Here is a 26,659-nt window from a genome sequence, read left to right on the forward strand (position 1 = left end):
CTGTCCATATCACCTTCTCTCACCTTTTTCATGGGAGGAAAAAAAATGATAGGTTGATCATAGTAACAATGACTACAGCATCTCAAGGGAAATAAACCAACCTACATGCAAATGCAGGCAATATGATGTAGTGGATAGAATTCTCAACTTGAAGTAAGAAGATTAGACTTCAAATCTTGTTTCTGACACATTGTGTGTCTTTATATCTAATGATTAGTATCTTTAAATGTAAAATAGTGAAAATAATACCTACCTCATGGAATTGTTGCAAACTTGAAATGAGATAATATGCAAACATACTTTGTAAAATATAAAATAATATGTAAATGTCAGAAAAAAGATAAAATCTCAAGACTGAAAATATCATGAAAGGTAACTTTCTTCCTTCTTCCTGATGCATGAATTCTCACTCTAACACCCCTGAGAAGTGGGTGTTTAGGCTCTCCTTGAAGTAACAGTAAAGAGTGATATTACCTTGCCATTCAGTTCATTCCATTTGAATTATACAAATTAGTAGGCTTCTTTCTTTTTAAAGAACATCTAAAATAGTCCTAGCTGTGTGAACAACTCACTAGACCTGCCTAAGCCTCAGATTCCTCTATCTGTCTGTCTCTCTGTCTATCTCTCTGTTTATCTATCTAAACTAGATTCACAGATTCCTAAAATCTATTTCTAGAGTTCTCCATAGAGTCTGTGGATCCCAGGAAAAGAACCCCTGAAATGAATGAGTCTTAGGATTTCAGGTCTTGAGATGGAAGATACCTCAAACACTATCAAACCCCAGAAAAGGAAACTGAAGTCAAGAAAGTTTCAAAAATTTTCCCAAGATATGCCATGTAATAAGCAACAGCTTTGGGATTTGAATTCAGTTCTTCTGATCTCAGAATCACAGCTTTTTTCCTTCCCACATTATGCTGTTTGTTGAACTGAATTATATTAAAGAGAACAATGCCTTCCTGGAACTTCTACCTACTAGTCTTACCTCTTCCTAACAGGAATGCTATAAATAATATCAGGAGCAATAGCATCCCTTGTGTGTCAAATAGGGAAAACACACTTCATTATATAGGAACAAGTTCTGTTTACACATCATATATTAAGAAGAAAGAGAGGAAGTACAAGAAAATGCCTGTAAAAGGGACATGAGTTTTAGATAGGGACATTTGATAGGGCTTGTCAGAGAGTGGCAGTGGTTCTTTAACAAGAGTAGGAAGCTTAAAAATTGATTAGCCTCAAGTTGATCTGAACAGAGCAGTTTGGCCCCACAGCTTGGTAGAAGAGTCCCCTTCAGTCAAAGTAGACTTTATATGGAATGATTTTAAAATGGTATTAATTTTCCTAAAATGTCATCTCTAGGACAAAATGCATTTTGGTTTGTTTCACAAAAGATATCTTTGATCAATGAATCAATCATAGCCTCAACTGCCACATGTTTTTTATTCTCAGCTTCCAAGAAACCTATTTCTTTTTTCTTTTCCCTTTTGTTATCTACTTAAATCAAGCACATTTTTTTAATACTTTAACCAACAAGCTCTTGCTCTTGCTTAGAGGAATCAGTGAATATATGGAATTCATGAAGATATCCCTGAATATCTCCAGAGGAAAAAATAACCTTAAGAAGTTCAGCATTTACAGTCATTTTACACATACTTCATGTCTGAGCTCATAAGGATTTCATGAACTTAAGCTCTATATTATAGACAAGTTTCATGATAGTAATAGAATCCTGCCCCTGTTACTTGTTATCTTGTTCATCTTGGGTCATTCATATCCCTTTTGTCAGTTTCATTTTTCTCTTCTTATGACTTAAACAGATTGTATTTCAGGTAATTTGCAAGTCTTATGATGTAAAGAAATCACATATGTTCTCTCTTCTACCCAAAGAATATTTGGGATGGCAAATTGGTCTCAATTTAAAAAAAATGGTCCTTCATGGACTTGACTTTGCTGTATTTACTTGGCAAAAACATTCATTAAAAAATACCCTTCTAAGTAATTAGATTTATAATTCATTAGAGTATATTGTAGAACACAATGTATATCTTATGCAAAAAGTTCCCATTGAAATGTCAAGTTTGTTTATAAAGTCAGAAGAAGTGCTTTAACTTTCTATTCTGTCCATGCTTCTCTATGTAATCTTGGACAATCAATCAGAAAACAGGCAATTATTAAGTACCCATTTATGTTCAAGATATGAAGTTAGGGGATCTTCGAAGGTATATTGGTTTACTGAGTAAAATATACTTTATTTTCAGGAACTATGCATTCTGAACTGCTTGACCTCTATGGAATCTCATATTCAAAAAGAAAGATTTGGACTAGGTGAAATCTGCACTAGATGAAATCTAATCTCCTATTCAGTTGTAAAACTGTGATCTTTTCTTTTTCCCTTCAGTACAGTGTAGAATGAACTCCACAAAATCTGACTTCCGGTTACAAGTTTCATCAAGTCAAAGGAACCCTTAACCCACCCAGTGAGAGCTGACATCTGGCAACTTTGATCATGTTTGGATGCTATTATTTTGTCTCCAAAACACAGATGTAGGTTAGGCATCTCTGAATCAGATGCTATTCATCAGTCCTTGGAGAATATTTATTGTTATTCAGACTGTCAGACTAATTAGCCCATCTTTAGAAGCCACTCTACCAAAGCTCAGAGTTGCTTATTTGTAATGGAGAGTCAGGCTCATCATCACCATTCAGATGCATATTAGACCTTCATAGAGCACTTTACTATTTTGATCTTTTTTTATGATCTAAGATAAAATATTTTCTTATTCCCCTTCCAAAACCCCTCCTCTGGAAGACAAAGCATGTTCAAGTCCAGGAGTAGAGAAAAGTCTATATACTCTGCAGTCTTCAATGATGGCCTTGATGAGGCTGAAGAGTAGCCAAGCATGAAGTACACTATAATGAGGTCACTAAAGTTGTAAATTACTCAGTTTTCAAGCTTATATATCTCTCATGATGGGATGAGAGAGTTTCACTTCATTAAATATGAGAAGTTGCAGCTCAAGCTAAATATCTGAAGAAATATGAAATGTCGAACATATGCAATTATGTCATATGAAACTACCAATTTGAAGGACATAACCTAATTTTTAAACTCATTTATCTCCACAAGTTTCTTCTTTTTTTCTTCTTTACTGCCTGTCATTACCTTTCTTGTGTTCAGTATTCCTTTCTCCTTTACCTTTCCTCTAAGCTCAAGAATTCTTAAACTTTTTGTTTACCATGGATCTCTTTTGTAGTCTAGTTAAGAATCCTTAGGCCTTTTCTAAAAATAGTGTAACTGCATAATAAGATCAATTATATAGATAATAAGGGAAATCAGTAATTTTGAAATATTTTTGTGTATGTGATTGTGTGCATGTCTGTATATAAACAAATACATTAATTCCATTCTGATTTAACTGAAGTTTATCACAAATATTTAGCATCAAATTCTTCTTTCATAATACCCTTTTCTGAATGCATATAATCCATTTTATTAACACCTTGATGATAGTAATTTGGCAAAAAGTAGGAGACATACAGTTGATGCAGTAATAGTTTGAAAGGTTTAACAAGAGAAGCAGTAATTAGGATCCTTTTGAATGAATATAAAATTGTGAAGGAGAAAACCATGAATTTTGAACAAAAAGTATAGTTTTTCATATTGTCTAAAGTGAGAGCAGAGGATCCTTGGTTACTTCTCTTATAAGTGCTCTCATTTTATAGCATTTGATTTTTTTTAAGGTTTTTTTTTTGCAAGGCAAGTGGAGCTAAGTGGCTTGCCCAAGGCCACACAGCTAGGTAATTATGGTCTGAGGCCAGGTTTGAACTCAGGTACACCTGACTCCAGGGCCGGTGCTCTATCCACTGTGCCACCTAGTCACCCCTGCTAATGGGTTTTTAAAGGAGGAATAAAGGTAATACATCTCTTTATTGGTATGCAATAATGATCTTGGATTCAGTAAAATTCAGACAAGCTTCTTTTTTTAAAAATTATATAAATATTTTATTTGTTTTCCACTTACATGCAATGGTAGTTCCTGCAATCATGTTTTTTGTTTATATATTTTATATTTTTACAATAATATTGTTGTGAGAGTAATCATAAATTTCCCTCCCACTAAAAAAGATGCGAAACCTCAGGAATAAAGAGAGAGGAAAAAAAGTATACTTCAGTCTGTGTTCAGATTCCAATGGCATTTTCTCTGGGATGAGTTGCCTTCCCTATCATAGCCACCAGAGAATTTGCTTCAATATTTTTCTCACAGTTGCTATCACTAACTGTATTCCCCCCCCTACTCTATTCCTCCCCACACTCATCTATTCCATTTTCTCTCCTTTCATCCTGTCCCTGTTCAGAAATGTATTGTATCTGAATACCCTCTCCCACAATCTTCCCTCTCTTCTAACACTTATCTCCACCTTCCCCCGCCCCCCATTCCCCCTTATTCCATCCCTTTCCTCTCATTTTTCTCTAGGGTAAGATAAATTTCAATACCATATTAAATGTGTGTGTTATTTCCTCTCTGAGCCATTTCTAATGAGAATGAAGGTTCAACCATTCCCCCTTGCCTTCCCCTGTAACATTCTATTATCAAAGCTTTTTCTTGAGTCTTATGTGAAATATCTTAGCCCCTTCTTGCTCTCCTTTCTCTTCCTCCCAGTGCTTTCCTTTATCACCCATTGATTCCATCTTTTTACTTTATTATATCATTATATTCAGTTCTTCCTGTTCCTTGTCTCTATATGCTCCTTCTAACTGCTCTTATGAATGAAAAAGTTCATATTAGTCATCAGTGTCTTCTTCCCATGGAGGAATACAAGCACTTCAACATCATAGTTACTTATATTAGTCCTTCTCATCCACCCCATCTATGGCTCGCCTGAGTCCTGTATTTGGAGATTAAACTTTCTGTTCAGCTCTGGTTGTTTCAATAGGAAAGTTTGAAATTCCCCTGTTTCATTGAAAGTCCATCTTTTCCCCTGAAAGTGGATATTCACTTTGACTGGGTAGTTGATTCTTGTATATAAAACAAGATTGTTTGCCTTCCAGAATATCATATTCCAAGCCCTATGAGCCCTTAATGCATACACTTCAGATTCTGTGTGATCCTGACTCTAGAGCCACAGTAGTTGACTTGTTTCTGTCAGCTTTTGTTATTTTCTCTTTGACTTGGGAGTTTTGGAATTTGGCTATAATATTTCTGGAATTTTTCTTTTGGGATATTTTCAGGAGCTGAAATTCCTCAATTTCTACTTTTCTCTCTGCTTCCAGGAACTCAGGGAAATTTTACTGTATTAATTCTTGAAAAATAAAGACTAGTCTCTTTTCCTGGTCATGATTTTCAGATAACCCAATAATTTTTATATTATCTCTTCTTGATCTGTTTTCAAGGTCAGTTGTTTTTCCAATGAGATATTTCACATTTTCTTCTAATTTTTGTTTTTGTTTTTGGTATAGTTTTAATTCTTCCTGAGTTTTTGCAAAGTCCTCAGCTTCCTTTAGTTCCATTCTGTATTTGAAGGGGATATTTTCTTCAGAGAGCTTTTTTGTTGCCTTTTCCAGCTGGCCAATTCTGCTTTTTAAGGCATTCCTCTCCTCATTTGCCTTTTGTGTTGTTTTTTCCATTTGGCCTAAACTGGTTTATAACATATTACTTTCTTCAATAGTTTTTTGTATGTCTTTCACCAGATTGCTGACTTGGTTTTCATGAAGTATACACATCACTCTCATTTCTCTTCCCAATTTTTCCTCTACCTCCCTTAATTGCTTTTAATGTCTTTTTTGAGCTCATCATAGCCTGAGCCCATTTTCTATTTCTCTTGGAGATTTTGGATACAGAAGCTTAGATTTTTGTCTTTATCTGAGTATGTATTTTGGTCATCCATGAAACCAAAATAATGTTCTATGGTCTGATTCTTCTTTTTCTGTTGTTTGCTTATTTCTTCAACCTATGACTGATTTACTGCACTTTCAAGGCATGGGGGGTTTGGGGGACAATCCACAGAGTTCTTAATCATTCCAAGGTCTTATGGCAGACTCTACTGCTCTCTTGCCTGTTTTTAGGCCCTCCCCTCTGCCCTGGAGCTGTAAGAAAGGACCCTACTAGGCTATAGTGATTGGGAGTCCATACCAAAAACTGGATCTGAGTGTGGGCAAACATCAGAGTCCTGCCCCAAGGAGAGTAGAAAGACTTTTGCAGTCTTCTTAGACCCTCTTACCATCTATGGGTTGAGAATTCTGGATGTGCTGGGTGGCTCTGCTAACTCCTGCCACAGGTTCTCACCAGAGGGTGGCTCTGATGCTGGAGTACCAATCTGCACTCACCCTGGTGCTGCAGAGTTCTCTCACCACCCCTTCCAGCTGTTCCCAATGATTGAAGTGCCACCTCTGCCACAGACCCAGGTACCCAGACTAGCTGTAAGGTGCTGTGGTTGCAGCTGTGCTGCAGCTTTTGTGAAACCCTGGTCATGGAACAGGCCTGTCCTAGAGATTTGGACTGGGAAATTGTATCAGTCAATGTTTCTGTGGGCTCTGTCCCTCTAAATTTTGGCTAGAGTCATAATTTGATGGCTTTTGGAGGAACGAGTTTCTGAGAATTAATGCCTTCAGTACCATCTTGGCTCTGCCCACCCAAAGACAAATTTCTTTGAAAATTTCCCCACATTATCTTATCCCTCTGTTGGACTAAGATCAGAAAGATGCCCATTATTCAGTATTTTTTACCTGCTTTGAATATTTTTAGAAATTATTTCATTGTTTCCAATTTCATGTTAAATTTTTTTAACATTCAATACTAAAGTTTATTTAACATTTTATTTCTCCACAGACACATGTAAAAACAATTTCTTTCATTCATTTTCAAAATTTTGAGTTCCAAATTCTTTCCCTTCCTCCCTCCCCATCCCCTTCATTGAAAAGGCAAGCAATACTATATTTGTCCTATATAGTATTGCTTGCCTTCTCTCTCTCTCTAGAGAGATACAGCCTCTCTAGAGAGAGAGAGAGAGAAATAGAGATAGAGATAGTGATAGAGATGATAGAGATAGAGATAGAGATATGTATAGTTATGCAAAGCCTTTGCATAATAGTCATGTTGTGAAAGAAAATGTAGACAAAAAAAATTCATCTAAAATAGAGGTGGAAAAGGTATGGTTCAATCTGTATTCAAGAGATCATCTGTACCATCTCTGATTGTGCGTAACATTTTTCATTATAAGACTTCTGAATTGTCTTGGCATTTTATTCATAGGTGATTATCTTTCAATATTGCTGCTGCATAGGGTGGCTAGGTAGCATAGTGGATAAAGCACTGGCCTTGGATCAGGAGTACCTGGGTTCAAATCCAGTCTCAGACACTTAATAATTACCTAGCTGTGTGGCCTTGGGCAAGCCACTTAACCCCATTTGCCTTGCAAAAACCTAAAAAAATATTGTTGCTTCATTACCCACTGTATATTTTATTTTCCTCAGCTCATATAAGTATTTCCAGGTTTTTTTTTTTTTGAGAATGTTTTGCTTATCTTTTCCAGTAGCAGAATAGTATTCTATCTTAATCACATTTAGGCATTTGTCAAGTCATTGTTCAACTGATGGCCATTTCTTCTTTGCCTCCAGTCTAAAGCTGCTAAAATAGTTTTTGACATTTAGGTTCTTTTCTTTTTCCTTTGCACCTCTTTTGGTATATAGATCTAGTAGGGGGAATTTCCCTTTGGTTTTATAGCCTTTTGTGCATGGTTCCAAATTGTTTTACAGAGTCAAAAGTTCTATATAGCTATACCTACCCATTGACCTAACAATGATCTTCTCAGGTCCATATCTCAAATGAGATGAAGAGCAAAAAAGGAAAATGATCTACATTTATAAAAATTATTTATAGCAGATCTTTTCTGGTGTAAAATAATTGGAAAATGAGGGAATGGATATCAGTTGACAAATGACAAATATGGTGTATGATTATGGTGTAATACTATTCTGCTATAGGAAACAATGAGCAAGATGCTCATAAAAATATGGAAAGTCTTACAGGAACTAATGGAAAATAAAATGTACTCTGAGCAAAGTAACAACAATATTCTAGTATGATCAATTGTGAATGACAACTTTTCTCAACAATAGTGTGATTCAAGATAAGGCTGAGAAAATAATGCTGAAGAATGCTATGTCTTCCTAGAGAAAGAGCTGATGGTATCTGAAAACAGAATGAAGCACTTTTTAAAATTTATTTTTCTTGAGGTTTATTTTTGGGCAGATGTTTATGTATTCTTTAATTAATTTATTTATTTTCAGTTTTACAATTTTTCACCTAATCTTGCTTCCCTCCCTCCAGCCCTCAGCGAAGGTAGTCTATTAGTCTTTACATTGTTTCCATGGTATACATTGATCTAAGTTGATTGTGATAAGAGAGAAATCATACCCTTCAAGAAAAAAATAAAGTATAAGAGATAGCAAAATTACATAATAAAATAATGGGTTTTATTTTAAATTAAAGGTAATTTAGTCTGTGTTCAAACTCCACAATTCTTTCTCAGGATACAGATGGTATTCTCCATTGCAGAGACCCAAAAATTGTGCCTGATTGTTGCACTGATAGAATGAGCAAATCCATTATGGTTGATCATCACCCCCATGTTGTTGTTAGGGTGTAAAATATTCTTCTGTTTCTGCTCATCTCACTCAGCATCAATTCATGCAAATCCTTCCAGGTTTCCCTGAATTCCCATCCTTCCTGGTTTCTAATAGAAAAATTGGGTTCCATAACATACATATACCACAATTTCTTCAGCCTTTTCCTAGTTGATGAACATTTAATCAATTTACAGTTCTTTGCCACTACAAACAGGGCTGCTATGAATATTTTTGTACAAGTGATTATTTTTACCCTTTTTGTGATCTCTTCAGGTTATAGACTCAATAATGGCATTGCTGGATCAAAGAGTATGCACATTTTTGTTGTATTTTGGGCATAATTCCAAATTGCTCTCCAGTAAAATTGAATTAATTCACAACTAACTCCACCAATAATGTATTAGTGTCCCAGATTTTCCACATCCCTTCCAACATTGATCATTGACCTTTCTGTTTATATTGGCTAGTCTGAGAGGTGTGAAGTGGTATGTAAGAGAAGCTTTGATATGCATTTCTCTGATCAGTAAAGATTTAGAGCAATTTTTCATATGAATATGGATCACTTTGATTTCCTCATCTGCAAATTGCCTTTGCATATCCTTTAACCATGTGTCAATTGGGGAATGACTTGTTTTTTTTTTTTGTAAATTTGACTCAGTTCTCTATATATGTTAGAAATGAGTCCTTTGTCAGAAGTACTAGATGTAAAAATTGTTTCCCAATTTACTACATTTCTTTCGATCTTGGTTACAGTGGATTTGTCTGTGCAAAAAAGCTTTGTAATTTAAGGTAAATGAAATGATCTAGTTTGTTTTTAATGATGTTCTCCATTTCTTCCTTGGTCATAAACTATTTTACTTTCCATAGATCTGACTGGTAAACTATTACTTGATCTTCTAATTTGCTTATAATATTGTTTTTTTATGTCTAAATTCTATATCCATTTTGATTGTATCAAGGTATAGGGTATGATGTATTGGTTTCACAGTTTCTGTCATACTAACTTCCAATTTTCCCAACAGTTTTAATGAAAGAGAGAATTTTTATCCTAAGAGCTAGACTCTTTGGGTTTATCAAACTGCAGATTACTACAATCATTTCCTGCTATTGTTTTATTCTATTCCACTGATCCACCACTTTATTTCTTAGCAAATACCAGAAAATTTCGATGACTGATGTTTTATAATATAATTTTATATCTGGTAGGGTTAAGCTACCTTTTTTTGTACTTTTTTTCATTAAATACCTGGAAAATCTTTTTTTTTAAATATTTTATTTATTTTGAGATTTACAATTTTTCACCTAATCTTACTTCCCTCCCCCCACCCCCACAGAAGGCAATTTGCCAGTCTTTACATTGTTTCCATGGTATACATTGATACAAATTGAATGTGATGAGAGACAAATTATATCCTTAAGGAAGAAACTTAAAGCATAAGAGCAAGATCAGACAATTAGATATCAGTGTTTTTTTCTAAAATAAAGGTACTAGTACTTTGGTTCAAACTCCAGATGGTATTTTTCATTGAAGACAGCCCCAAATTGTCCCTGATTGTTGCACTGATGGAATGAGCAAGTCCATCTAGGTTGATCATCACCCCCAAGTTGCTGGTAGGCTGTGCAGTGTTTTTCTGGTTCTGCTCATCTGACTCAGCATCAGTTCATGCAAATCCTTCCAGGCTCCCCTGCATTCCCATCCTTTCTGGTTTCTAAAAGAACAATAGTATTCTATGACATACATTTACCATAGTTTGCTAAGCAATTCCCCAACTGAAGAACATTTACTTGATTTACTTGCTGCCATGAATATTTTTGTAGACGTGATGTTTTTACCCTTTTTCATTATCTCTTCAGGGTGTAGACCCTGTGGTATTATTGCTGGATCAAAGGTTATGCACATTTTTGTTGCCCTTTAGACATAGTTCCAAATTGCTCTCCAGAAAGGTTGGATGAGTTCACAGCTCCATCAACAATGTAATAATGTCCCAGATTTTCCACAACCCTTCCAACAATAACATCTATGGAAATTCTTGACTTTTTTTATTTCTCCATAGTAAGTTACTTACGATTTTTTCTAATTCATTAAAGTAATTTTTTTCCAATTTTGATTGGTAGGGAGCTAAATAAGTAGTTTAATTTAGGTAGAAATCCTATTTTTATTATATTAGCTTGGCCTATCCTTGAGCAGTTGTTATTTACCCAGTTATTTAAATCTTATTTTATTTGTGTCATAAGTATTTTGCAGTTGTTTTCAAAAAAAGTTTCTGAGTCTGCCTTGGCAGATAGACCCCCAAGTATTTTACATTGACTGAAGTTACTTTGAATGGGATTTCTCTTTCTACTGTATCTTGCTATTCATATACAGAAATATTGAGGATTTATGAGGGTTTATTTCATATCCTGTGACTTTGCTAAAGTAGCTAATTATTTCTAGTAGTTTTTTAGATGATTTTTTGGGATTCTCTAGGTATGCCATAATGTCATCTGCAAAGAGAGAAACTTTTGTTTCTTCCTTCCTTATTCTAATTTTTTCAGTTTATTTTTCTTCTCTTAGTGCTGAAACTAACATATCTAATGTAATATTGAGTAGTAGTGGTGATAATGGGCATCCTTGTTTCAACCCTGATCTTATTGGGAATGCCTCTAGCTGTATCCAATGCATTTAATGCTTGTTGATGGTTTCACATAGATACTGCTTATTATTCTAAGGAACAATCCATTTATTCCTATGCTCTCTAGTAATTTTAATAGGAATGGGTGCTATCTTTTGTCAAAAGATTTTCAGGATCTATTGATATAATCATATGATTTCTGATAAGTTTGTTATTGATATAATTAATTATTCTAACAGTTTTCCTAATATAGGACATACCCAGCATTCCTGGGATAAATCCTACTTGGTCATAATGTATTATCCTTTTCATAACTTGTTGCAATCATTTTGCTAAGATTTTATTTAGGATTTTTGCTTCTATATTCATCAGGTAGATAGGTCAATAATTTTCTTTCTCTGTTTGAACTCTTCCTGGTTTAGCTATCAGTACTATATAGGTGTCATAGAAAGAGGCAGAGTTTCCTCTTTACCTATTTTTACAAAGAGTTTACATAGAACTGGAATCAATTGTTCCTTAAATGTTTGATAGAATTCATTTGTGAAACCATCTCTCCCTGGAGATTTTTTCCTTATGGAATTCAACAATGGCTTGTTGCATTTCTTTTTCTGATATAGGGTTATTTAGGTATTTAATTTCTTCATTTAACCTGGGCAACTTATATTTTTGTAAATATTTATGCATTTCACTTAGATTATCAAATGTACTTCAGAAAAAATATATTCTTTTCTATCCCCATTCAATTCACTCCATAGATGTACCTTGTTTAGGTTTTCTAACAAGCTATTTATCTCCTTAACTTCCATCTTGTTTATTTTATGGTTAGATTTATCTAAATCTGAGAGTGGAAGGTTGAGGTCTCCCACCAGTAGTTCTGCTATCTGTATCTTCCTGTAACTCCTTCAACTTCTCTATGAATTTGGGTACTATACCATTTGGTGCATACATTTTTATTATTGAAATTTCTTTATTGTCTATGGTACCTTTTAGGAGGATATAGTTTACTTCCTTATCTCTTTTAATGAGATCTATTTTTGCAGCTGAGATAAGGATTACTACCCCTTTATCCATTTCACTCCCCTTTTTCCCCTTTCCTTTGTCCCTTCTTTCTTCCCTTCCTTTCATTAGTTCCCCTTTTTCTCCCCCGCTCTGATTTCCCCCCTTTTATTACTTGAAAGGTAAGTTAAGTTTCTCAACTTTAACTGAGTGTATGTGTGTAAAATGTTGAAAACTATTTTTCAATGAATTTGTCCACTTTCTTTTTTTTGTTAGATTTTGAGTTCCCCATGTGGTTTGATGAATAAATGAATAAATTTTTTAATAAAAGAAATGAAAGTACAGACTTTAGCCAAGAGGGCAGAAAGAGACAGGCACTGTACTAAGGTTTCCTGGTCTTCCTTTATATGTAATATGAAACAAACCTTTTAACAGAAATCCAATCGACAAAACCCAGAAAAAAGAGTTGGGAGATCATCTACATCAAGGTCTGTCTTTGGGAATTGTAGGTGAGCCAGAGATAGAGAGCAGAGAGCCAGCAGCCCCGGCGTGAGAGCCATACTAACAAAGGATCAGCTGCCGGGTCATTCACTGTAGGAGCCGTGGTCCAAGAGCCAACTGGGGCACAGATGCTTTGGCTGTTGAACTGAAGGTCTGGGGAACTCTGACAGGGTTGGTGGTTTAGTCCAGGGCAGAGAGTTGTGGAGTGTGACTGGACAGTGACCCACTGGTATCTTCTTGCCTGGAAGACTTCAGAATCTATACACTCATTTCAGCTTGAAACTTCTTCACAGAAAAAAACACAGTAACAGCCCACCCCATCCCACCCAAGGCTCAGGCAAGGGCTGTAGAGCTCCCTCAGCTGAATCCTTGGCCCAGGGCACAGGCCACATTGTTCAAAGTTAAAAGTATCCAGCAATGCCACGCACCCCCTCTTGGTCAAGGAATAGGGCCTCAAATCAAGGTCACAGACATTCCAGAGAAAGCAACCAGCACCCCCTACTGACCAGCCCACTTGGTGGTATTGAACCCAGTGAGAAAAGCCTCCAGGTATCTCAGAAACAACCAGCCCCTACCCCAACACAAAATATTAGGAAAATGAAGAACTACTAGGAGAAATGAGGGTCCTTAGAAAATTACCTATAAGGTAAAGACACTAACTCAGAGAGATCTAGAACCTCTGAGGAGAATATGATTTGGTCTCCATTCCAGAAAGATTCCTTGAAGAAATCAAGAAGGAGTTTAAAAATCAATTGGAAAATTATAGATAAAAAATAACACCTTGTTATAAGAAAACAAATCCTCGGAAAATACAATTGGGCAAATGGAAAACTCTTTCAACAATAGAATTGACTAATTGGAAATGGAGCTGCAAAATGTAAATGAAGAAAATTCTTCTCTAAAATAAGAATGAGGGGTGGCTAGGTGGCACAGTGGATAAAGCACCAGCCCTTGCGTCAGGAGTACCTGGGTTCAAATCTGGTCTCAGACACTTAATAATGACCTAGCTGTGTGGCTTTGGGCAAGCCACTTAACCCCATTTGCCTTGGAAAAAACCTAAAAAAGATATAAAAAATATATACAGATGCTAAAATAAGAATGAACTCTTTTGGAAACTAATGACTTCATGAGACAACAAGAATCTGTTAAACAAAACCAAAAATTTGAAAAAAATAGAAGAAAATGTAAAATAGCTCATCATCAAAACCACTTAACTCAAGAATAGAACTGGAAGAGACAACTTAAGAATCATTGTACTGCTTGAAAATATTAAAGGAAAAAAAAAGCCTGGACTTAATATCACAGGATTTAGTGATGGAACATTGTTCTGACTTCATGGAACCACAGGGCAAAATAATTATGCAAAGAATACATTGAACCCCTCTGGAAAGGGATATCAAAATGAAAACACCCAAGAATATTGTGAACAAATTCCAGAACTATCAGATAAAAGATAAAATCCTGCAAGCAGCCAGCAAGAAACAATTTAGAAACCAAGGAGCAGACTTAAGGATGATATAGTATCTGGCTGCATCAAAATTAAGGGATCAAAGGACCTGAAATGAGATACTCTGAAAGGCAAGGGTGCTTGGATTGCAGCTAAGAATTCACTATCTGGCAAATCTGTGCCTTCTAATCCAGGAGAAAAGATGAACATTTAATGAAATATGAGACTTTCAACTTTTCCAAAAGAAAATGCCAGAACTTAATAGAAAATATGGACTTCAAACAGGAGACTCCAGAGACATTTGAAAAGGTAAAAAACCCCCAAATATAAACAAAAACAAAAAAAGAAAAAAGTAAAGAATTTCTATCTAAGAAGATGAAACTGGTCACCTGGGAGAAAGACTAATAACTCCTGAGAATTGTAACTCTATTAGAGAGAATATACTTAGCTAGAAGTGATGGACACTCATGACTTTTCTTTGACTAAGATAGGATGATTTAAAAATAATATCTCCTTAAAAATGGGGCAGTAAAGAGATGACAGAATGGAGGAGACTGAATGGAATAAATCTCATTACATTCAGAGGTACAAAGGACCTATTGCAATAGATGGGAAGAAGGGAGCAGGTGAGAACTGCCTGAATCATCTTGTCATCAGATTTGGTTTAAAATTAACACACATTTATGATCTTTATCAAATTGCTTGCTTTCTCAAAGGGGAACAGTGGTGTAGGAAGAGGGATCTCAAAATTTCCAAAATGAATGCTAAATATTGCTTTTACATATAACTAGGGAAAAATAAACTACAAAATAAAAAAAATCCATTAATAATATATTGTTTCATTTTTCTCATATCCCCTCCAAGCTTTATAATGTTTCTGCTCATTTATCCAGTGTTATAGGTATGAGATACTACTTTAGAATTGTTTTTATTTGCATTTCCCCTATCAGTAGTGAATTAGAACATATTTATATGACTATAAATACATTTGATCCCTTCATTCAAAAACTGTTCACAACTTTTGATCATTTACCACTTGGTCAATGGATCATATTCCTATAAATCTGACTCAGTTCTCTATATTTTTATGTAATGTGGTCTTTATCAGAGAAACTTACTTCAATACTATTTTTCACAATTGGTATTGTGATCTTTTTCTTTGATCCTATCACTATTTATTCTCTCTCTCTCTCTCTCTCTCTCTCTCTCTCTCTCTCTCTCTCTCTCTCTCTCTCCCCCTCTCTCTATTTCTCCCTCTCCTTTCTCACGTCTGTTTTGTTTTTAAGTATCCGCTTCCATGATGTGTCTTTCTAGTACCATACCTCTTCTCTTATTCTCTTTCCATCCTACTTTCATATAGGTAAGATTTTGTTATAAAGATAACTTTCGGAGCAGCTGAGTGGCACAGTACATAGATCATTGGCCGTGGAATCAAGTGGACCTGAATTCAAATTTCACCTCAGACACTTAATTATTAAGCTAGTTGTGTGAACATTGCCTTACAAAAAAAATTAAAAAGATAGTTTTCTTTACCCAATTGCACAGTTGATTGTGTATGTTATTTCCTCTATGAGCCAATCCTGATGAGAATAAGGTTCACTCACTCTCTCACCTACCCCCATTACCTTTCATTTTAAAAAATTTTTCTTGCCTATTTTAAATTAATTTTTCTGATTGTACTTTTGCATATTCCTCCCTCATATTTTAATTTTTTATATCATGCCTTCTTATTCAATTACTCCTGTGACCCTTCTGTAATTTCTCTCTGTCTCTGTCTCTTTGTTTGTCTATCTGTCTGTCTGTCTCTCTCCTCATTCTAAATGCTTTAATAATCAGAAAATTCTTATAGTTACCAGTTCATACCAGTATCAATAATATTCTATGTTGAAATGTAAATTGTTTAACCTTCTCAAGTAGTTTATTATTTTCCTTTCCTGTTTACCTTTTTACACTTCTCTTATGATTTGTATTTGAAGGTCAAATTTTCTATTTAACTGGTATCTTCATCAGGAAAGTTTGAAAGCCCACTGTTTCATTGAATATCCTGGCTTTTTGCCCAGGAAAAGGATACTTAATTTGCTTGGTGGTTGAGTTTTGTTTGTTATCCAAGATCTATTGTCTTCCCCAAAATGTACTTTTGATCCTTGGAAGCTGCTAATCTTCAATTATCTGGAGTGTAGCTCCATGTTATTTAAATTGTTTTTTTTTTTTTTTTTTCTGTTTGCTCACAACATTTTTTCCTTAACTTAAGAGTTCTGGAATTTGAGTATGCTATTCCTGGGAATTTTCATTTTGGGATCTCTTTCAGGTGTTGATTGGTAGATTATTTCATTTTCTATTTTATCCTCTGGATCTAAAATATCAGTACAATGTTCTTTATAAATGTTGATAAATGATTTCCCTTTTGTTAGTCCAATAATTTCAAATTTATCTCTCCTGGATCTATGTTCTAGATCAGTTTTTTTAATGAAATATTTCCCATTATTGTCATTCTCTTTGTCCCCATTCTTTTTGTTTTGTTTTATGGTCTCTTAGTTTCTCATAAAGTCATTAATTTCTATTTGCTCAGTTCTAATTTTAAAGAAACTTTTTACTTTGGTGATATTTTTTACTTCTTTTTCCATTTATGAAATTTTATTTTTTACAAAGTTTTCTCATGGAAATTTGGAACCTCGTTGTTTGAAAGTCTATTTTAAAGGAGTTATTTTCTTCAGTAATCTTTGTTTGTACTTTACAAAATTGCTGACTCACTTTTCATTATTTCCTTGCTTTGTTCTCATTTCTTTCCCATATCTTTCCTCTACCTCTTTTACTTGATTTGCAAAATCCTTTCTGAGGTTTTCCATGGCCTGAGAGCAATTCATAGTTTTTGGAGACTTTGGGTGTACAAAATTGGACTTTATCTTCTAAGTGTTTTGATCATTTTGTCATCGTAGGTCAGGATATTTTTATTTCACATATTCTCAAACTATCATTTGATTTTAATTCTCTTTTAAAGTAGGACTCTTTTTCCAAGTTGAAGGGCACAGTTCCTCAAGTTTCAGGGGCTTTACACAGATGTCTTCAGAAATAGTTCTAGGGATGTGAATTTTTTTACTTCTTTCAAGCTGATATGATTTAGCAATATATGTGTTTACTATTTTCCTAGCCTGTGCTTTGGTCAATGAGTGGCTACAAGCACTCTTTTCTGTCCTAGAAATGTAAGAACAGTCCCCATTCCACAGTGATCACAGTTTCTGATGTGCTAGTGCTCCTCCTTGCCCTGGCACTGTTACCCAGGACTTTGACCATGATTTGACTCATGTGCTAACAAGGAGACCCCTTTAATCTCTTTCTGAATAGTGGTTCAATCCCCTAATTTTTTATGGCCAAAAGAAATTGCTGTCACTGTGGATTCTGTAGCTCCAAGGTCCTGCTCCTGGTATTTTGTAGGCTTTGGTAGGCTGGTGAGACCTGTGCTAGATTGCAGTCTTTTTTCATTCTAGTACATAAGATATTTCCTTCTGACTTTCTACATTGTCTTCAAATAGAAAATTGTTTCACTCAGGATTTTCTTTTTTTTTTTGCTACTTTAGGACTGTTTAGAGTAATCATTTAGAAGTACTTAGATGTATTTATGGGAAAGCTCAAGACAGCCATCTTCAACATTCACTTTAAAAATACTTGAGTTCCAAATTCAATCCCTCTATCTCTTCCTTCAGTAATCAATGAGAAAACAAATGACTTAATAAAGGGTATTCATATACACTTATGCAAAACATATTTCCAAGTGAGTCATATGCCAAAAACAACCACAGGCCAAAAATAAAAAGAGAAGAAAAACGTTAACAAAAGTATGCTTCAGTCTGCATTCAGACTTCATTGGTATTTTCTCTGGACCTGGATTTTTTTAATTATGTATCCTTCAGAATTTTCCCAATGTTTTCCATAATCCTTACTGTGTTTGTCATTTCCTTTTTCTGTAATATTAGCCAATATTAGTGGTGCCACAGAGACATCATTTGCATTTCTGTAGTCAATAACAACTGTATAGTTTTTTCATATTGCTGTAGATAAGTTTTATTTCTTCAGCTAAAACCTACTTGTACATATCTGTTAAGTCATTTATCAGTTGGGGAATGTATTATATTTGTATAAATTTGACTCAGTTCTTGATGTACTGGAGAAATGACGTTTACATCAGATATTTTTGCTATAATATACATTTATTACACTATATATATGTTATATATAAGTATACACACATATATGAAAAATACAAATTTTCTCAGGGGAAAATGGTCATTCAATGAAATAGAGGACTTCCAAGCATTCTTGATGAAAAGATCAGAGTTGAAAAGAAAATAACACTTTCAAATATAAGACTAAAGAGAAATATAAAACAAAAGGAAAGGTAAAGCATAAAGGACATAATAAGGTTAAATGGTTTTTATTCATGCTTGGAAAGATGATGCTAATAACTCATGAACTTGCTCACTATTAAGGTCGCTAGAAAAATATAAGACACCATAAGTGTGAAGTGAGTATGAAAGGATAATATCTAAAAAGTAAAATTAAGGTATGTGAAATTAAATTAAATTATTAAAATTAAAGTATGTGGGGGGGGAAGGAAAGGAAGAAGTAGAATGTGTTAAATTGTCTCATATAAGAAAGGCAACAAAAATCTTTTACAGAGAAGTGGAAGAAGGGGGAAGCAAGGGAGAGTGATTGAACTTTACTTTCATCAGGAATGATTCAAAGAGGAAATAACATACGCACTCACTTGAGTTGAAGCCTTTTTTCCTCTACAGGAAAGTAGGAGGGGAAGGGAATAAGAGAAGTTTCATGACCATAGAAGAGAGTGCTGATTGGGGTAAGAGGTAATCAGAAGCAAAACATATATGTAGAATGTAGAAGGAGATGGCTGCAGAATAAACAGGCAGAGAAATAGGATGGAGGGAAATACATTACCATTAATGTGAAAAAAATAATTGAAGTAGGTCTGCATTTTTCAAATGGAAAATTGAGGCATTTATATGAATAAATGCCATTCTACAAATGATAAAAAATATGAACAATATGAAGCTATCTATAGCCTTATAGAAAAGATTTCTAATTCAATATTGGTCAGAGAAATACAAATAAAAACAGTTCTCAGGTAATATCTAACATTTATTAGATTGGCTAATAGGACAGAAAAAGAAAGTGTTGTCACTTTGTAGGAAGGGGTGTGAGAAAAAAATCTAACATTAATGCATGGTTGGTGGTGTTTGAACTGATTTAACCATTATGTAGAGCAATTTTGAACTATACTCAAGATTTAAAAACCTTTGAACTTCAATGTCACTATTAGGTCTCTATCCCGAAAGATATAAAAAACAAAAAAGGAAATAACCTCATATGGACAAAAATATTTATAGTATCTTTTTTCTTTTCATGAATAATAGAAAATGGAGATGTCCAACAATTGAGGAATGACTGAACAAATTGTAGAATGTTATTATTCATATAATACTCTTCTACTATAAGAAATGATGAACAAGAAAATGTTGGAGTAAAAGCAAGGACTCCCCCCAGTTCTCCCCCAATACTACTCCAAATCCCTGTAAATAATGATTCTAAGAAAATTCTAGAATGGCAAAACCCACAAAAAGATTGAGTGAGACAATTTTCTAGCCCAAGACAACTTGGAAGATTCAAGGGAAGGGTCTGTTATATGGGTTAGAAAGGGCTCTCAGTACAGCCCGGCATACTCCAGGCCAGAACTGCCCCAATCATGCAAGAGTACAATTAGGCACCTGGGTCCCTGGAAATGGTGATGATTTCCAGACCTCAGCCAAGGTATTACCAAGTAAACTTAAGAAAGACAGCAGGAAATCTCTGTCACATCAGGGTGAGAGTAGATTCCAGTACAGTGCAGGAATCTGCACAGGATCTGGTCCCTAGGGCCTAGGAGCTGGCCTGAGGAGTCACCTGTAAACTGCTCCCAGAGTGCTTAGCCCACAGGCAGTAAGGGGATCAGGGGAGATTGCAGAGGTCTCTATCTCTGTTATTTCTGACTTAAGATGCTGTTACTTCTCCCTTACTCAGATCCAGTTTGCAGTCTGGGGCTCCAGTCTCAGGGAAAGGACCAGAAGCAGAAGGAGATGTAAATAATTACTGTTGAAAATAACATCTTAAGTACTACCTTGGGGGCAACTGGGTTGTGCAGTGAATAGAGCACTGGCCCTGGAGTCAGATGGATCCATGTTCAAATCTGGCCTCATACACTTAATAATTACCTAACTATGTGACCTTGGGCAAGTCATTAACCCCACTGCCTTGCAAAAACAACAACAACAACAACAACAACAACAACAAAAACCAAGCAAAAAAAAAAAAACCCTAGCATGAGTCAAATGTAAAATGCAGTACAAAAGAGAAGGGACTCTCCTTACTGTTTCAGGATAGAAAGGAGTCCTTGTGGTCATCCACAGACCAAAGAATAGGTCAGGAAAGCAATCAGAGCCTCTCATAAGACCTTGCAGGAATTGAGAACATGGAGGCACTTGGGGGCATCCCTGACAATAGCTGCAAAACTTTCAAATGCTTGGGACAGTGTATCCTCCATCCTGGAAGCAGGGCCCCTTCTTAACAAAGTGTTAAAGAGTTTACTTCCCCATTATTGGGGAAATGAGTAAACAACCGAAGGAAAAAATCTAACCATAGACAATTACTTTAGTTCTATGGAGGATCAAAATACACACTCAGAAAATAATGAAGTCAAAGTTTCTTAATACAAAACATCCAAGAACAATATATATTGGTCTCGAGCTATAGAAGAGTTTGAAAAACGATTTTGAAAAATCAATATATGGAAGTGGAGGAAAAATTGGGAAGAAAAATGAGAGCAATGCAGGAAAAGCTTGAAACCTGAGGCAGCAACTTGGTGAAGGAGATGCAAATAAATACTGTAGAAAATAATATCTTAAAAACTAGCTTGGGTCAAATGTAAGAAGCAATACAAAAGGTCAGTGTGGATAAGAATGCCTTAAGAAACAGATGGAATAGAAAATACAAAGCTCTCTTAATAACATAATTCATGGGGAGGCTAGGTGGCACAGTGGATGAAGCATGGGCCCTGGAGTCAGGAGTACCTGGGTTCAAATCCAGTCTCAGACACTTAATAATTACCTAGGTGTGTGACCTTGGACAAGCCACTTAACTCCATTGCCTTGCAAAAACCTAAAAACAACAGCAAAAAAAGAACAATTCATTAAAATGTAGGATGGAGTAAAGGAAGCTGATGACTTTGTGAGTAATTAAGAAACATTCAAAGAAAAGAAAGCCAAATGATTGAAAAACTCACAGAAAATGTGAAATATCTTAATACAACAAACAACTGTCCTGGAAAACAGATCCAAGAGAGATAATTTAAAAATTATCGGATGAGCTGAAAAGCATAACCAAAAAAAGAGGCTAGATGGCAAAACTGAACACACTTTTTCAGGGGAAAAGATTACTATTAATGAAATAGGGTACTATCAGACTTTTTTGATGAAATGACCAGAGCTGAACATAAAGTTTGATCTTCAAATTCAGGACTCAGAGAATTTAATGATGCTGAACTCCTTATATTCCTGCATGGAAAGATGATATTGATAACTCATATGAACCTTCTCATTTATTAGGGCAGTTAGAGTATAGAAAGTACAGGAGAGAGTTAAATTTGAAGGCATAATATATTAAATAGATGGAGTTAATGGGGGAGAAAGGAATATACTGGAAGAAAGGGAAAGAAGCAGCAGAATGGGGTAAATTATTTTTATAAGAGGTAAGAAAAAGCTTTTGCAGTGGAGTGGAAGGGGAAAGGTGAGGGTGAGTGAGTGACCCTTACTCTCAAACAAAGGTAACTCAGAGAGGTGATCAAATTCATACTCAGTTGGGAATAGAAATTTATCTTACCCTAGAGGAAAATAGAAGAGAAAAAAGATGTGATAAAAGGCACAGGAGGAAGTGAGGAGGAGGAGGAGTGTAGGTGATAGAAGAGAGGGAAGAATATGGGAGAGGGTTGTCAGATACAATACACTTTTGAGGAGGGACAGTGTGAAAGAAGGGAGAGAACAGAATAAATGAGTATGTGGGGAAAATAAGAGGTAGGGAAATATATTTAGTAATAGAAACTGGGAAAAATATTGAAGCAATTTCTCTGATGAATTTATAAAGAACGCTATTCATTCCAAAGACAGACAGATGATGTATGGATACAGAGTGAAGCATACTTTTCCCCCTTTTTTTGAAATGTCTCTTTCTTTGTGTTTGGAAGTTGTTTACTTTTATAACATGGATATTGTAGTAATGTTTTTCATGACTACACATTCTTTATCTAAATCAAGTATCCTGCTTTCTCAGTTGGAGTAGGGTGGCAGGAAGAGAGAGCATTTGGAACTCCAGGTTTTTGAAGCAAATGTTGAAACTTTCTTTTCCATGTAGCTGTGGGGAAAAAATTATAACATCAAAATTAAAAATATATTAAAGAAAAAGAAATGATGAACAGGATGAAAGACTTACATGAACTGATGCAAAGTGAAATATACTGTGGGTTAAGTAAGAGCAAAAGTTAGGATGGTGAGCTGAGGAATATTCTCTGATCTCCTTAGCTGTTATCAATCTTTCATCTTCAAATTACCTTTTCCCTACTTATCCTTATCTATACTATACAATGCAAAAAAATAAATTACATTATGGAAAGGAATGATAAATTTTTTTGTTTTATTCCTAATATTTAGCACAGTTTAAAAATGGATACCTATTAATTTGCTTACATTTTTAAAATCAGGACCCTTCATAATTTGATTCCAACTACTTTTCCTATTCCTTTTCATATTACATGGTCATGAACTTTGTGATCCAAATATGCAAAATTTCTTATGTAATCATTTCTTTCTTGAAACAATCATTTTTCCAAATAAAAATATGACTTTTTCCTTTACAACTAGTTTTCCTTTCCTTTTATTTTAATTTTGCAATTTTTCCCTTAATCTTGCATTCCTCCACCTGCCCCCCACAGAAGGCAGTCTGATAGTCTTTACTATTATTTCCATGCTATATATTGATCAGAATTGTGTTGAAAGAGAAATCATATCCTTAAAAAATAATAAAATGTAAGAGAGAGCAAAATTACAAAATAAGATAAATTTATTTTTATGTAATTAATGTCATAAACTTTGGCCTTTGTTTAAACTCCACAATTCTTTCGTTGGCTACAGATGGTATTCTCCATTGAAGATAACCTAAAATTCTCCCTGATTATTGAACTGATGAAATGAGCAAGCCCATTAAGATTGATCCATACTGCTATTACAGTATACAATGCGCTTTTGATGCTTCTCACCCCTCTCAGCATCAGTTTAAGCAAATCCTTCCAGGGTTCTCTGAATTCCCATCTGTCTTGGATTCTAATAATGGTGTTCAATGGTGTTCCATACCACAATTCATTCAGCCATTTCGCAGTTAATGGACATTCACTCAATTTTCAATTCTTTACCACAACAAACAGAGGTTCTATGAATACTTTTGTACAAGTGAAGTTTTTACCCTTTTTCATGATCTCTTCAGGGCATCGACCCAGTAGTGGTACTGTTGGATGAAAGGGTATGCACATTTTTATTGCCCTTTGGGCATAATTACAAATTACTCTCCAGAAAGGCTGGATGTTTTCACAACTCCAGCAGTAATGTATTAGTGTACCAGATTATCCACATCCCTTCTAACATTGATCATTGTCCATTCTGGTCATAGTGGCCAGTCTGAGAGGTGTGAGGTGGTACCTCAGAGATGCTTTGATTTGCATTTCTTTGATCAGTAAAGATTTAGAGCAATTTTTCATAAGATTATGGATCACTTTAATTTTCACATCTGTAAATTGCCTCTGCATATCCTTTGACCATTTGTCATTTGGGGAGTGTCTTGTTTTTTATGAATTTGACACAGTTCTCTATATATTTTCAAAATGAGTCTATTGTTAGAAATACTAGTTGTAAAAATTGTTTCCAAATTGACTACATTTCTTTTGAACTTCGTTACAGTGGTTTTGTTTGTGTAAAAACTTTTTATATTGAATGTAATCAAAATTATCTAGTTTGTTTTTAATGATTTTCTCTATCTCTTCAACTGCTTCCCTTTCCATAGATCTGACAGGTAAACTATTCCTTGATCTCCTAGTTTTCTTATAGTATTATCTTTTATGTCTAAATCCTGTTCCCATTTTGTTCTTATCTTGGTATAAGGTGTGAGAAATTCATCTAATCCAACTTTCTGCCATATTAACTTCCAATTTTCCAAATAGATTTTATTGAAGACAGAGTTTTAATGCAAGAAGCTGGACTCTTTGAGTTTATAAAAAATGTATTATTATAACTATTTACTGCTATCTCTTTTGCACCTAGTCTATTCCACTGATCCATCACTCTATTTCTTAGACAATACCACAGAGTTTTGATGACTAATGCTTTGTAATATAATTTTAGATGTGGTAGGGTTAAACCACCTTCTATTGCACTGTTTTTCATTAACTCTATGGAAATCCTTGACTTTTTATTTCTGCACAAGTATGTACTTACAGTTTTTTCTAGCTCATTAAAGTAATTTTTGGAATTTTGTTTCATAGTTTACTAATTTGTAGTTTAATTTAGGTAGAATTGCCATTTTATTATATTAGCTTGGCCTATCCATGGCAGTTGATATTTGCCCTGTTTTTTAAAATCTGATTTTATTTGTGTGAGAAATGTTTTGTAGTTATTTCCATAGTTTCTGAGCCTGCCTTGGCATGTATGCTCCCAAGTATTTTATATTGTATGAAGTCATTTTGAATGGGATTTCCCTTTCTAACTCTTGCTGCTTTATTTTATTAGTAATATATAGAAATGCTGAGGAGTTATGGGGGTTTATTTTCTATCCTGTGACTTTGCTAAAATTGCCAATTGTCTCAAATAGTTTTTTAGATGATATTTTTAGGATTCTCTAGGTATACCATCATGTCATCTGCAAAGACTGAGAGTTTTGCATCTTCCTTCCCAATTCGAATTCCTCCAATTTCTTTTTCTTCTCATCGCTGAAGCTAATATTTCTGATACAATATTGGTGATGATGGCATCCTTCTTTCACTCCTAATCCTATTGGAATGACTCTAGGTTATCTCCATTGCAGATAATGGCTTCAGATAGATACTGCTTATCATTCTAAGGAGCAATTGATTTATCCCTATGTTCTCTAGTGTTTTTAGTCAGAATGGGTGCTGTATTTTGCCAAAGATTTTTTCGGGATCTAATTATATAATCATGATTTCTGATAGATTTATTACTGATATAGTTAATTATACTAACAGTTTTCCTAATATTAGACAAACCCTGCATTCCTGGGATAAATCCTGCTTGTTCAAAGTGTATTACCATATTGACAATTTTCTGTAATTGTTTTGATAAGATTTTTTTTTAGGTTTTTGTAAGGCAAATGGGATTAAGTGGCTTGCCCAAGGCCACACAGCTAGGTTATTATTAAGTGTCTGAGGCCAGATTTGAACTCAGGTACTCCTGACTCCAGGGCCAGTGCTCTATCCACTGCACCACCTAGCTGCCCCTTGCTAAGATTTTATTTAAGATTTTTGTATCTATACTCATTAGGGACATAGGTCTATAATTTTCTTTCTCTGTTTTGATTCTTCCTGGTTTAGGTATCAGCATCATCTTAGTGTCATAGATAGAGTTAGGCAGAGTTCTGTCTTCACTTGTTTTTCCAAAGAGTTTATTGAGAGTTGGAGCCAATTATTCCTTAAATGTTTGATAGAATTTATTTGTGAATCCATTTGGCCCTGGAGATTTTTTCTTAGGGAGTTTAATAATGCCCTTTTGAATTTCTTTTTTCTGAGATAGGATTATTTAGGTATTTAATTTCTTCTTCATTTAACCTGAGCAAGTTATATGTTTGTAAATCTTTATCCATTTCACTTAGATCATCAAATTTATTGGCATTCAGTTGGGTAAAATAATTGCGAATTATAACATTAATATCCTCCTCATTGTGGTGAGTTCATCTTTTTCATTTATGACACTATGAATTTGGTTTCCTTGTTTCTGTTTTTAATCAAATTGACCAGAGGCTTATCAATTTTATTGTTTTTTTCATAAAAACAACTCTTGGTTCTTGCTTTTGATATTATTAATTTCACTTTTAATTTTTAGAATTTCTAAATTGGTATTTAATTGGGTGTATATACAGATTTCTCTATTTTTAGTTGCATGTTTGGTTCATTGATTGGCTCTTTCTCTAGTTCATTCATAAAGAATGTAAAGATCTAATATATCTGTTGATAATTGCCATGGCTGCATCCTTTATATTTTGGTGTCTTGATTTGCTATTGTCATTATCTCACATGTAATCATTAATTCTTTCTATAATTTGTTGCTTGATCCACTCATTCTTTAAAATGAGGTTATTTCATTTCCAATTTGTTTTAAGTCTATC

The sequence above is a fragment of the Macrotis lagotis genome, chromosome 1 (assembly GCF_037893015.1).
Source record: "Macrotis lagotis isolate mMagLag1 chromosome 1, bilby.v1.9.chrom.fasta, whole genome shotgun sequence".
NCBI lineage: Eukaryota > Metazoa > Chordata > Mammalia > Peramelemorphia > Peramelidae > Macrotis > Macrotis lagotis.